Raw genomic sequence first — 13,204 nt, 5'->3', positions numbered from 1 at the left:
TAAAAATCAAGTATTCACATCAATTTTGTGTTTGCTTTTCTTCTTCTATTCTTCATTTGATTTCTTCTTTGCAATCGGGAAACTTATTATTAAGTACGTCACGATTTTCTTTGATTTTTTTTAGTGTTAATAATAAAAATTAACATCAATTATTAAGCTAAACATTAACAATGTACTTATTTTTCTTTTAACCACGGAAAAGAATTGGATAGAAATATTAAAGTAATATTGTTGATATAAATTAAACATACATTTCTGACGTAATCATCAGGTATAAATATACCCATTACTCTACAAATTAAGGTAAGTTGTAGTGTATTTTAAGAACTTTAATTTGAAGACATATTGTAGATGCAATAGTGATTGATTTTCAGTGTTTTTAATTACGTAGTTTGCGTAGTGTTTTGAAAACAGTGATAAATCCAGAGGATAACTTCAGAATTTATAGTGTCTTTTCTTTTTTTGTCTTGTTTCTATAGAACCAAATTTTATACATATATAATTATACGGTGGTTCTCAACCTAATTCCTATCACACCCTCTTGCTAGGGAACCCGTATAATTTCTGGTGTGGAATAAGCTTGTGTGGTATTTTTAAACCTATTGCGGAGATCTCACGATATTCATCTATTTCTATAACTATAAAATTCATTTCTTGTATATAGTGGATACAGTAACTTTCCTAAAAGCGAATGGATTAAAACCAAATTTGGTCAGTTCATTCATATTACAAATATTGAATCTGTTCCGTCATACTGTTTCAAAATGGAGGACGTTTCAAAATTTTAAAACTTCATACTTTCCTTAATTCTGAGTCATATGATAAAAATATAAAGTGATTTCTAATTTTGGTTTTAAAAACTTGGACAGTTGTTAAAGAAAACAAAAACTTATTGAATATTTTAAATGATTTGATAACATGCGTCACAAAGATTGAACTGGACATTGCCGCACTACTGAAATCACACCATGCTCAAATATCTCATTAACTTATAACTTTAATTGTATTTCAATATGCAGCTTTTGTTGCATTTGTATTTTCTTGATATTTCAATATGCAGTTCTCATTTGTTTCATATCGTACCTCTTTCGTTTAAATTGATTTTTAAACAACTCTGCATATTTGAAAAATGTTTAGATCTATTTTTTGTTATTGTTAACAGTATGTATAAAAAATAAAAATATGCATATCACAACAAAATTCAAAATAATATTTAAAAAATATTTTCGAGAATTAGATTCTAATTATATTTATCTCTTCCGCTCATCTTCCCAACCCCCATGACGCTCACGCGACCCCTAAGGGTCGCGACCTCCGGGTTGAGAAACCCTGCAATAATACATTAGATAAAAAGAAGAGAACTATTGCGGCAAAACGAGGAGAGAAAACCGTACTTTCTGTCTCTGAGGAAAACTACAATAACTTCATACGTATTTCCTTTGACCGGACCAGATTCAGACATTTTATTTTCAGTTAATGTATACCGGTATTCTTATCACTTTTTGATAGGCAATCGGACACAAAACATTTCGCGCCAATGGCCTGTAACGTAGAATAGTTCCTTAGTAGTTGCTCGCAATCCTTATCAATATTTCCCGTGGTCACAATTCTCATCCCATCCATATCTCTTAGTTTCGTAGACTCATGTTTCCCTCTCATTTGATTCAGGTATTGAACATCTTTCTACCCGAAATTACCTCTTTGGTTATAATGGACGATTTCTCGTCGCATTTTTTTTTTCAGATATATGATACGTATCCTATTTTTCTTCTGGAGCTACCTTTGCTCCGCCTCTGCTTTAAATTAATTCGTACAATAATTACATCTCAGGTACGAATAATGCATATATTCCTTTTGACCGGATCTTAATCCGAAATTTAGTTCTCGAGTTATGATCATTTTTGTTCCATGCGACAAACTTTCGGTAGCCTCTATCTCCAAAACGATACACTTCCGGACACTTGTTCCTATTGGTTGTTATAATAATACTCCTTGGAGTAGGTGGAAAAGCAACTCATCGTTTGGAAATCAACGTTCAAAGAAAAATAGAACAATACACACAAAGAGTGAAAGATTGATTAACTGGATCAGGACTCGAACCTACGAATGGTTAATGCATCGGCACGGTATGTCAGAGATCCTCAGTCCAGTCATTCACTTTTTCACTTTTTGTGTGTTATTGAATTCGCACCTAGAGGATCTTTAAATCGGTTAAAATAAGTTTAAATTGGTTGTTTCCTCCGTTCATTAATATATAAAAAACAAAACAAACTTACACTTTTCTTGATTCCTATAAAAGAAATAATAAAATTGAAAATACTAAACTAAATCTGCATATAATTTATAAGTTTAGTTGGCGGATAGGAAGATTCTTCTTAAGAACAATAAATTGTTTATATAGTATGGAATTTACAATTATTGTACAGTTTTTATGGAAAAGCCATAGTTTTGCGACTCTTATATTTATGATTGGTAGGTTTATATCTTTCATAAAAAGATATTTGTTTATAATCCTCTGGTGGATTTCCTGAACCGTACATATTTAATTAGAGATACATATCATCCTACTTGTTAAAACATTTTTAGAATGTAATCTTCTCTTAGAAGAATATTGGAGTATAAAGAACAACACATTGTACAGAAAAAACATTTGACACAATACGAACTTTCCTAAATATTTAATTTATCGGAAGTTAATAATCTTTGTATTTTACCACACCAAAAATCAATCAATTAATAAGTAAATCATAGTAATAAATGATATACCAAAAGTCTGGTAGCTATATCTGAAAATTTATTATAGGTGAAGGCTGCTAGGAAATAGAGAGCGTCAATCCTTCCGGACGTAAAACACAGAGAGGCCTTTAAAAAAGGTTCATTCAGACCTCCTACAGGTCTGAGTGTCCCAGGGGCGGATCCAGGGGGGCGATCGCCTCCCCCCAGAAGAGGAAACTTCCTTATTTTATATATACATAAAACCCATCCCAGAGTTTAGAGCTCTTAAAAGTAGCTCTAAGTAGCAGTATTACAACACACCGCCCCTTCCCCAGAAGTCCGTACTGGATCCGCACCTGGAGGGTCCTAGTACGGGTGAATAGAATCATATGTGTTGAGTTTGACGAGATTGTGTTTGAAACTTACCTATACGTTCCCTAGCACAAACTTTTACTACAAATAAATTGTTAATTCTAAAAGTACTGTTCAAAACTAGGAAAGAATTTTAGTTAATGAAAAGAAATTTTATAAATTTAAGTATTTTAATATGTTAACTTTAAACTATGTTAAGTGTTTTTTTGTATAAAGTATTGGGATTTTGATAGCTTTGTGGTTTTAGTTCATTCTCAGATTGTATCAAGTGCTCTTTCTTCTTGTATAATTATATGCAGTGCTTTTTTTCTCTTTGGAAAACAAAGTGTATTATTATTATTATTATTATTATTATTATTATTATTATTATTATTATTATTATTATTATTATTATTATTATTATTATTATTATTATTATTAAGTATTCTGCCTGTTGACAGGTCCTGGGACTAATGAGACTTTAATTTCTTTCTTTCTTATGCTCGGGCATGGAAATGTTTCTTACATGTTTCTCGAGCTTCAGATTCCTCTTGTAATTCCCAATATTTTCTTTTGTTTTCCAAATCATCTATCACTTGTGCTCTTCTTCTTCCTACTCCTCGCTTTCCTTCCATCTTTTCCTCTATGGCGGTATGAAAACACAATTTCTTCGGTGGGGTGCTGACTGCCACAGCCAATTATTGGTGCTGATTGCCACGACTGGCGCTAATTGCCAATATCAAGGTGATGACTGCCACGATGGCGTGCTGACTGCCACGAGCCTGAGAGAAAGTTGCTAGACGTAACATTACCGGACGCCAAGAAGCATGAAAGAAAGTAGATGATCCTTAGGATCGTGTTGTTCAGACCAACACCTAACAAAGGTAAACAGGTCTCTGTATGTACACTCATGTCCAAAATTATTGTCACATGATTATAAATATGTTGTTCTAGTAATATAATTTGATAACGAATTCGCCCGATATTTCTTATAATGTTAGTATGTGTATAGTCGGCAAAGACAAGTACAGTGAAACCTCTACTAACGGACACCTCTATAAGGCGGACACCTCCCGTAACGGACACATTTTGTAATCCCCAAACACTGTAATAGGAAAAAACATATTAACAAACCTCTCTAAAGCGGACACTCTCTAGTACGGACACGGACAGTCTTTTCTGTCTTTTATAGGTATTATTTACCACCATATTACGAACACTTTCTCTAGAAACAAGTTGAAAAGTATAGTAAAAATACACTTTTTGTAATTCATACATGTGTCACCAAGGAAGAATTGTGACAACTTTTTGCCTCCTCAATGTGTCTGCTCAACAACCAAGACGAAGCGTCTCTGTTTAACAACATTCTGATGCCCTTTGTTTACATCCCACTGCCCCCATGCTGTTCCAGACACAAAAGTGATTGACAGTTGCCCGCCGTTAGGGGTGACACGTTATTCTACTGTCTTGCTGGAATCTCTAACCAAGCAGAAGACAAATTTGGTATTTTTGCCCACGGGTACGCATATTGTTTCAACAAAGACACTACTGGATTACAATTAACCCACAAATTAAAGCGACATACTGAAAACGTAGTAAGTAGTGATAAGTGTAAATGCAGAAAATTGTAACATCATATTTCCATATTGTGCCTCGGACACAAAGTATTGGATGGCGGAGGATAATGCAGGTACAGAAAATTTTGGCAACATTCGCATATTCATGCAAAAATATTTTTTCTAATTGCATATTTCCTTGTTTGCTCATTTATGTAAGAAAATATTGAAACCTCTCTAAAGCGGACACCTCTCTATAGCGGACAATTTTTGATTCCCCACGGCTGTCCGCTTTAGAGAGGTTTCACTGTATATGGTAAATATCATGTCAAGAGAGCAGTAAATAAGAACAATAAAACGAAAATAAAATTTTCTTGTCAATTTAGTTACATTTTATTTTACTCATTATGATTTTCGTATTTATAATTCTTTTCCTATGAAATTTATCACAAATATAAATTTCCTGATTATACACATAATATAAGTATTAAAAGTACTCTGCAAAATTATCAAATTATATTCTTACAAGAAGACAGTTATAGATATGCGACAATAATTTTGGACATGAGTGTACTTTCAGTTTTGTCAGGGAGCGGTGCGTACAAAATTGGAACGATTTATGTATTCTCACTTGAACTCCCTATATCAGCATGAACTGTGTACAGCTGTGCAAATTGTTTCGAGCAGCTCTTGAAAGTTCCATCAAAAAAGCACTGCTGACTGTACCTCACAAGGGAAGTCCAGGAGAAAGCACTCGCCTGCAGAGAAACTAAGCATGCCATTTGAAGTCCCAATTTATGCTGATTATAACAAGCTAATAACATTCCTGTACGGTTGAGAGCAGTTCGAGATATTGAACTTGGAAGTTTATATGAGAAAATGAGGATATACGCATTTATACGCGTTAAGTACAACATAATATAACGAATATTGACATACGAATTGAAAGCTATCGGAATTAACAGAAAAAAAGTGTTTCGCAATAACTAACGGGTTTGTTAGATATAATTAGTCATTACATTGTTCACAATAATCATAGGTTAGAGATGAAAATTGATCACTGTTGTTCTTCTGTTTGATGAATAAATGACGCAGGCAAAATACTCCCTTGCACCATGAACATTTTATATGTGCAATTGTGTTGCATCCGTCAAGAGAACAGTTCGCAGAACTAAAGCAAAAAGCAAATTCAACAAGTGATTCAAAAGTTATAGGCCTATAATTTGTTCGTAACCTGCATTGCAGAACGCAAACTGAAACAATCCTATGTATCGCGGTGATCGGAAGTGATTCGTATGGACACGAACTTTATTTGATTGTTTCGTTGGTACATTATAACGTCCAGTTGAAGAAGATTCATACTATGTACAAATCTCCTGCTATAATCTTTGATTGATCGGAATCAAAACACATCAAATGGTTGCACAAATCGTGTGCAATTCTTTGGTATCTTCTCAACCACTAGGTCTTTGCCATCCGTCGTGCAACTTGTAATGGACAATTTGTCTGTGAATGGACCCCAGTGATCAAGCAATAGCAATTTCAAACCATCAGGCTTCCCCATAGGTGAGAATACTTATCGCATTGAAACGTGCATCCACTCATTTTCTCATATAAATTTCCAAGCTGAATATCTCGAACAGCTCTCAACGTACAGTTTTATTACCTGTTGTAATCAGCATGAATTGGTCCTTCAAATGACATGCCTATTTCTCTGCAGGCGAGTGCTTCTCCCAAACTTTCCTTGTCAGCTGGCTTCAGACCATCATATCCATTAAATAGTACAATAAAACAATTAATATAAACAATGAAATGTGCAAATTGTACATATAACAGAAAAGACAATCCCTTTATAAACATTCAAGTGTATGTCGTTCTACTTAGTGAGCAACTTTGTAACTTATAAGATGCCACATAGATTTGCTGCGAATCATAAATTTAGTATGAGGGATTAATTCCTCTCTTTCCAAATACAGTTTCTCCCAGGCTCGTGGCAGTCAGCACGCCGTCGTGGCAGTCAGCACCAATAATTGGCTGTGGCAGTCAGCACCCGTGGCAATCAGCACCTATCCATTTCTTCACAAGATGTGTCTAATCCAATTGATGTCCCTACTAAAGATAGTGAGAAGGCCTAAAAGCGTTCTCTAAGGTATCAGTGTTCACCTTAAACTCAGTTTATAAGTAAATAAAATAAAAGGATAGTGAAATTGCATTTAAAAACAAAATATAATAATAATAATAATAATAATAATAATAATAATAATAATAATAATAATAATAATAATAATAATAATAATAATAATAATAATAAGAAGAAGAAGAAGAAGAAGAAGAAGAAGAAGAAGAAGTGCTGACATTGCGCACCGTTGCATACCTCCAGAAAGCATTGGTATTGTGTTGCCCTACTTACTCAGAAACTAATGCTAATACGTAGCTGCAATCTAATATTTTCTTCAAAGTTTCAAATCAAAATTGATATTGCTGCTTGTGAAGATGATTGTAGTTCAATAGGTAGAATTTTCTTTCTAAATACATATTTCCTTGTTGAAATAGTCTTGAACACTATAAAATTTGAAATATTCGTTTCTTTTACACATTTTAATTTAGTGGTGCAATGTTTAACACGCATCTTTGGATAATTAAAGTTCACTGAAAAGGTAATAAAATGTATATAATGTATGCATGGTAATACGAAGGATTTGAAGAAAGCGATGAATATAATGTCTTAGCTTGCTACAATCTCATCTACAGACACAGGTATGAAGCTGTTATGCCCCACAACTGTCCATAACAGTTCTGTTGATATTTTGTTTACTTGTTTGCTATTTATTGTTTGTGATTACATTTCGTACAAGTTCAATTTTCTACAAAGTTGGGATTTATATGTTTTATTAAAATGTTAACCTGTTCTAGACCTGCACCAAGCAATATTACGAATTACATTGTTAATATTTAATTTAAATGCGATAGCGTATATTATATAACTGTACCGCTAAAGATATGGCTTAATTTATAATTGTTAAGTGTCAATTGGCGAAATAGCTTTCTTTCTCGGAACAAGAAGAAGAAGAAAGATAATTAATTTGAAAAAGAAAAAAGAGATAATATACTTCACACAGAAACGTAAGAAATTATAAAAAAGGTTAATCCTTTTCATAAAATATTTGATTAAAATACGTTATTTGGAATTACAGGTGTACGAAATTAAGGATCTACGATATTTTAATCTGGTAATATATATATCCGTAAATAATTAATTAGTTCTGATAGCAGTTATTCTAGATAATTATTAATTAAAATACACAATATATTATTTGTGATCATGGAGAGCGAGAAAATAACGTGTATGGCTAACTAAAGAGTTACTTCTGGGGGCTTAAGTCCTTCTACTCCTTGCTATGCCGCCACATAAATGAAAATGTAACATCATAAATTAAGAAATAATTATTAACCAAATTCTAGTATTTTACAATAATCTTTTGGTCAATATGGAAGCTACTCCGGATGATATTCAACCTACTACATATTTCATGGGTTCATTAATATTTACTGTCAGAAAGACCTAGGACACTTTATCAGCATAATATTTCTGATTAGTGAGATGATAACCAAAGCGCATAGCAACACAGCACTGCTTATTTCTAAATATTGTAAATTCAGACTACTCGAACGTTTCTTCTCTGTGCAATTTTGAAGTCATGTCTTGTCTATTTGGCAACGAGGAAGGATATTTACAACATATGCAGAAGGCTTGATTTAATATGCGAGATTATAATGATAATTTAAATATATATGTATTAAAGAGTAAATAAAATGATGCTATTATTATATAGTGAATAAATATGTCCCGTGTGGAAATATTGTCTTTTGCTGAAATGTTGTAACCTGAGATGCTAACTGAAACAGGACATGTACGGAAGCTGAAAGAAGAATTTTAATATCATTATAAATAACACGGTGCTGATTTCTACCGCTTGGTAATCTATCTATATGTAAATATCAGGAAATATCGGAACATGACCAATATATGTGCTGCATCATTAAATAAACACTATTCATAGACATAATATTTAAAATACATGCTACGCAGTTTAAACTACAAGTAGGTTAATTTATCTGGTCTGCGATTTCATATGGAAACATGAAATAAATAAATATCTACCAATTTATCATACTATAAAATATGTATAAGGAAATTCATGTATATGTAATATTGTTACTCGTTACTCAACTATATTCTCCTTTCTACAGTTAATCCTATGTATGATGTCTAATTACTCGTTTGTTTATAAACAAACTAAAACAAGATTTTGTTTTTTTTTTTACTTATACTTAATTTCAGAGAATTTGAATGTTCCTCCAATAACTGTATTCATTCATATCGTCAGTCACGGTGGTTATCTATTCCCGTGCGATGTGATTAAGAAATCTTCATGATTGCATTTACATCCTCATCACCGAACTTGGATCTAAAATACAATATCTTTCCACGGTTTTCATTCGTGGTGGCGACTCAGTCTACATGCCAGGGCCAAACGGTTCCATTGTCATAACATAGCCTTCGGTCGACGGAATGGAGGATCGATGTACCGGAAGATGAACAATGTGGAGTGTTACAAAGCTTATAGAAAGAGGTTTCTGTTTGTTAAATTTTCTTCTTCTTCTTCTTTGTTTTATTAAGAAAAAGTTGATGATACTCGCTTTAAAATTTAATTTAATCCCTAATTTTACTCAGTCTATGAGAGATAATTATTATCTACTTATTTTGCAAAGACATGTAGAATTTACCATGTTTGTTAAAAATACTTTCTCTCCAGAATGCTTCTTTCCAAGACCTTACGAGGCATTCATCGTCATTTCTAATACTATCTACATTCATCAATTTCCTGTTAAGAATAGTTTATTTTGATCGAGAATATTGCACGATTAGTTCCCTGTATATTCACTAGGAGTTTGTTTATGTACATCAGAAAAATTAGGAAAAAAATGTATAAACGAAATTAAAATTGTTACCTTAGTTTGCGTGGAGTACATCATTTACTGAATTTTTGACCACTCTTTCTTTCCTATGCTCTTCATTAAGGCATAAACTTGTTCCAGGGGAGTCTGGATCCGTCAAATATTCACAATGTCTCTTGTTACGTGTGAACTAATGTAAAATTATTGTTCTCATTACAGTAAAGATGAGATCCTATGATTATCTGAAGGATCTGCACTCCCCCTTGAAAAAGTTTCCAACTAATGAAGACCATAAGTTTTAGATGTTGTATCCACAATTTCAGGAAGATAATCAATTGAATGCATTGCAATATTGCTCCATGCAAGAAGCACTTAACTTTGTACTAAAGATAGAATTCAATCATTAACTTTGTGTGGTAATTGTTTTTTAGGTTGTACAATTCTTGATTTAGAATTACAATTTGGGGTCGTGGTGGCTTAGAGGTAGAGCGCTCATCTCTATCACATGGGATTCCTGGATTGATTCCAGCTCTGACTAAGTGGGCTTTGTGGTGGACAAATGTGTGCATGGGTTTTCACAGTGCTCTCTCTTTCCTTCCACTTTCATCGTTCCATTATCATCTCTCTAATCAACACCGTCTCCTCTAGTCTCGGTGCATAACTGTGGAGTTAAAACTTTAAAAAATACAATTGAAATGTGATTTTCTAACTAATTTTTGAAAATTAAAAGGATATCAGTTCAATTAATGTGAGCTTGTTATAGTCTTTATATGTCTTACTTTAATTCATGAAGGATATAACCATTTTAGATATTTTAGGTGGATAAGGTAAAGGAAAAGATACACCCTGTATTTGGAACAGGAAAGTTGAAGGTAAGGTTCTACATTTTCATGCCTTCAGTGGTTGTCTTGGTATGACACTTCAACCACTCTCATTTGCCAGGTACCCATTTCACACAGGCTGGATGAAACTCTAATCCGCAGTTGATCGAATGTAGAACTGGAGAATAAACCTTACTCCTCCAGGGATAGAACTCACTCTGTCATTGTCACTATATTGTAATTTCTACATACATATATAAAGGGAGATAACCTTTTTTAGAACCGAGAGCTGCTTGTCATTTCAGAAATCATTGGAGTTCTACTTACCTGCTTATCGACCCGCTAGAGGAAATCATACAACAATAACCGTGATCGATACAGACAGGATGACACATTGAACCGCTAGAGGGAATCGTAAAACATGATCTATACAGCGAGTATGACACATTGACCCACTAGAGGAAACCATAAAACAATAAGAATGATCGATACAGACAGTGTGACACATTTTCCCGCTAGAAGGAAACCATAAAACAACAACAATGATCGATACAGACAGTATGACCACACTGGCAGTTAAAGGAAATCATAAAACAATAACAATGATCGATACAGACAGTATGACCACACTGGCCGTTAAAGGAAACCATAAAACAATAACAATGATCGATACAGACAGTATGACACATTGGCCGCTAAAAGAAATCAGAAAACAATAACAATGATTGATACAGGCAGGATGACACATTGGCCCGCTAGAGGAAACCATAAAACAATAACAATGATGGATACAGACAGTATGACACATTAGCTCATTAGAGGAAATCATAAAACAATAATAATGATCGATACGAAGTATGTGACATATTGGCCTGCTAGAGGGAATCATAAAACATGATCGATACAGACAGTACGACACATTAGCCCACTAGTGGAATAACAATTCGATACAGTCAGTATTACACAGACCTCTGTGTGGTACCCCTCATGACTTGCCAGTCTACACGTTAGCCACTCGTGCTATATAGCGTCCAAACTGGACGCTTCAGAAGGCATTTTTCTTTTCCTACTAGTTAACCTTCCCCTACTGATGAAGTATTTAGCGAAACTGCTTATAACATATCTTTAATCATGTGATAATGTTTTCACTATTTTCTGGTAAGTTATCATATAGTTTGTACTTGAAAACGGTTTGTGTAACGAATTTTACGTTTCGACGGATCCCTATACTTCAACTTCAGCTCATTATTACGTCAAACAACAGATCTTTCCTTATTAATCAGAAATAAACATCCAAAAGAGGCTTATTTTTTCATAATGGACTGTTTACTGAGCATGAAATTGTTCAAAAGCTTGAAGTTTTATGCCATCCTTACCGTCTTTCAATTTTTCATTATTTGACTATATATATATTATATTTTACCTTTTGATAATATAAATATATGAAGGGTTCGGGACAAAATAGTGCTATGTTACATTTGAATGGTTTCGAGATAAATGAAAATTATTATTATTATTATTATTATTATTATTATTATTATTATTATTATTATTATTATTATTATTATTATTATTATTATTATTATTATTTAATTTCGTAAATAACAGTTTTATTTTCCTCTTCGAAAATGATATTATAAAGGAAGATCATCAACAGGGAATTGAGGATAGATTATCAACAAGGTGAATTATGCGGACGACACGGTTATTACAGTTAGAACGGAGGAAAGACTACAGGAGATGATGAATAGAACAGTTGATACTGGAAAACAATATTCAATGGAATCAATATCGAAAAGACTAAAGTCATGAGAATATCCCATGGAAACACGCCCTTAAGGATCAGAGTAGAACAAAGAGAGCTTGAAAAATTCGATCATTTCAAATACTTGGAAAGTATTTTTTATACGAGACACTTACCACACTCATGAGATCAGATCAAGAATTGCTGTAGCAAAATAGGCATTAACAGGCTTAACATTGAACTAAGGGAGAAATTGGTCTAGTGTAATACATGGAATATTGGACTTATGGTTCAGAGACTTTGACATTATGGAAGTTAGAGAAGAAATACGTAGGAGGAAGATGGAAAAGATAAAATGGACAGAGAGAGTAACAAGCGAAGATGTTTTGAAACGAATAGGAAAGAAGAGGACGCTCTTATCCAGCATCATTCGTAGAAAGACCAGCTGGATTGGGTACTTCTTGTGAAGAAATTGTCTTCTTCATACCACCATACAGAGTAAGATGGAAGAAAAGCGAGAAGTAGGAAGAAAAAGAACATCACTGATCGATAATTTGAAAAATGGAAGATATTAGGTGGTCAAGGAGGGAGCTGAAGATCGAGAAACGTGGAAAAAACATTCCTACACCCTATTCTAAGGAGGGTTCCCCTCTTAGTCCGAGTACCTGTCAATAGGCAGATAATAATAATAATAAATTAAAGTCTCACATTTCTTCTACCAATAAAGTTCAAGTTAAAGTGAATTTAGAAGTAAGTTACTGGATAAATGTTAAAAAAAAGTAAGGTTACCATTGAATATTGAAAGTAGCACTATATTGTATTTAAAAGATGGACTCGGTGTAAGGTAGTGATATGCCACATTAGAATCATTTTGAGAAGAATAATGAAGATTCCAGAATATTCAACAATTATTACTTTAATGCTTTTTCTTTGTATATACTTGAGTGATTCTTAAATTCGAATGTTTAAAGAGATATAAATATAAAGAAAAATATCATGAACACTAAACTTTTTTTTAATAAGTTGAATAAAACTACAGTGTCTATTCTACATAAGCT

Source organism: Thermobia domestica, chromosome 16 (assembly GCF_964235325.1).
Source record: "Thermobia domestica chromosome 16, izTheDome1.hap1.1, whole genome shotgun sequence".
In the NCBI taxonomy this organism is placed as follows: domain Eukaryota; kingdom Metazoa; phylum Arthropoda; class Insecta; order Zygentoma; family Lepismatidae; genus Thermobia; species Thermobia domestica.
The sequence above is the reverse complement of the archived record's forward strand: the minus strand, read 5'-3'. Positions refer to the sequence as shown.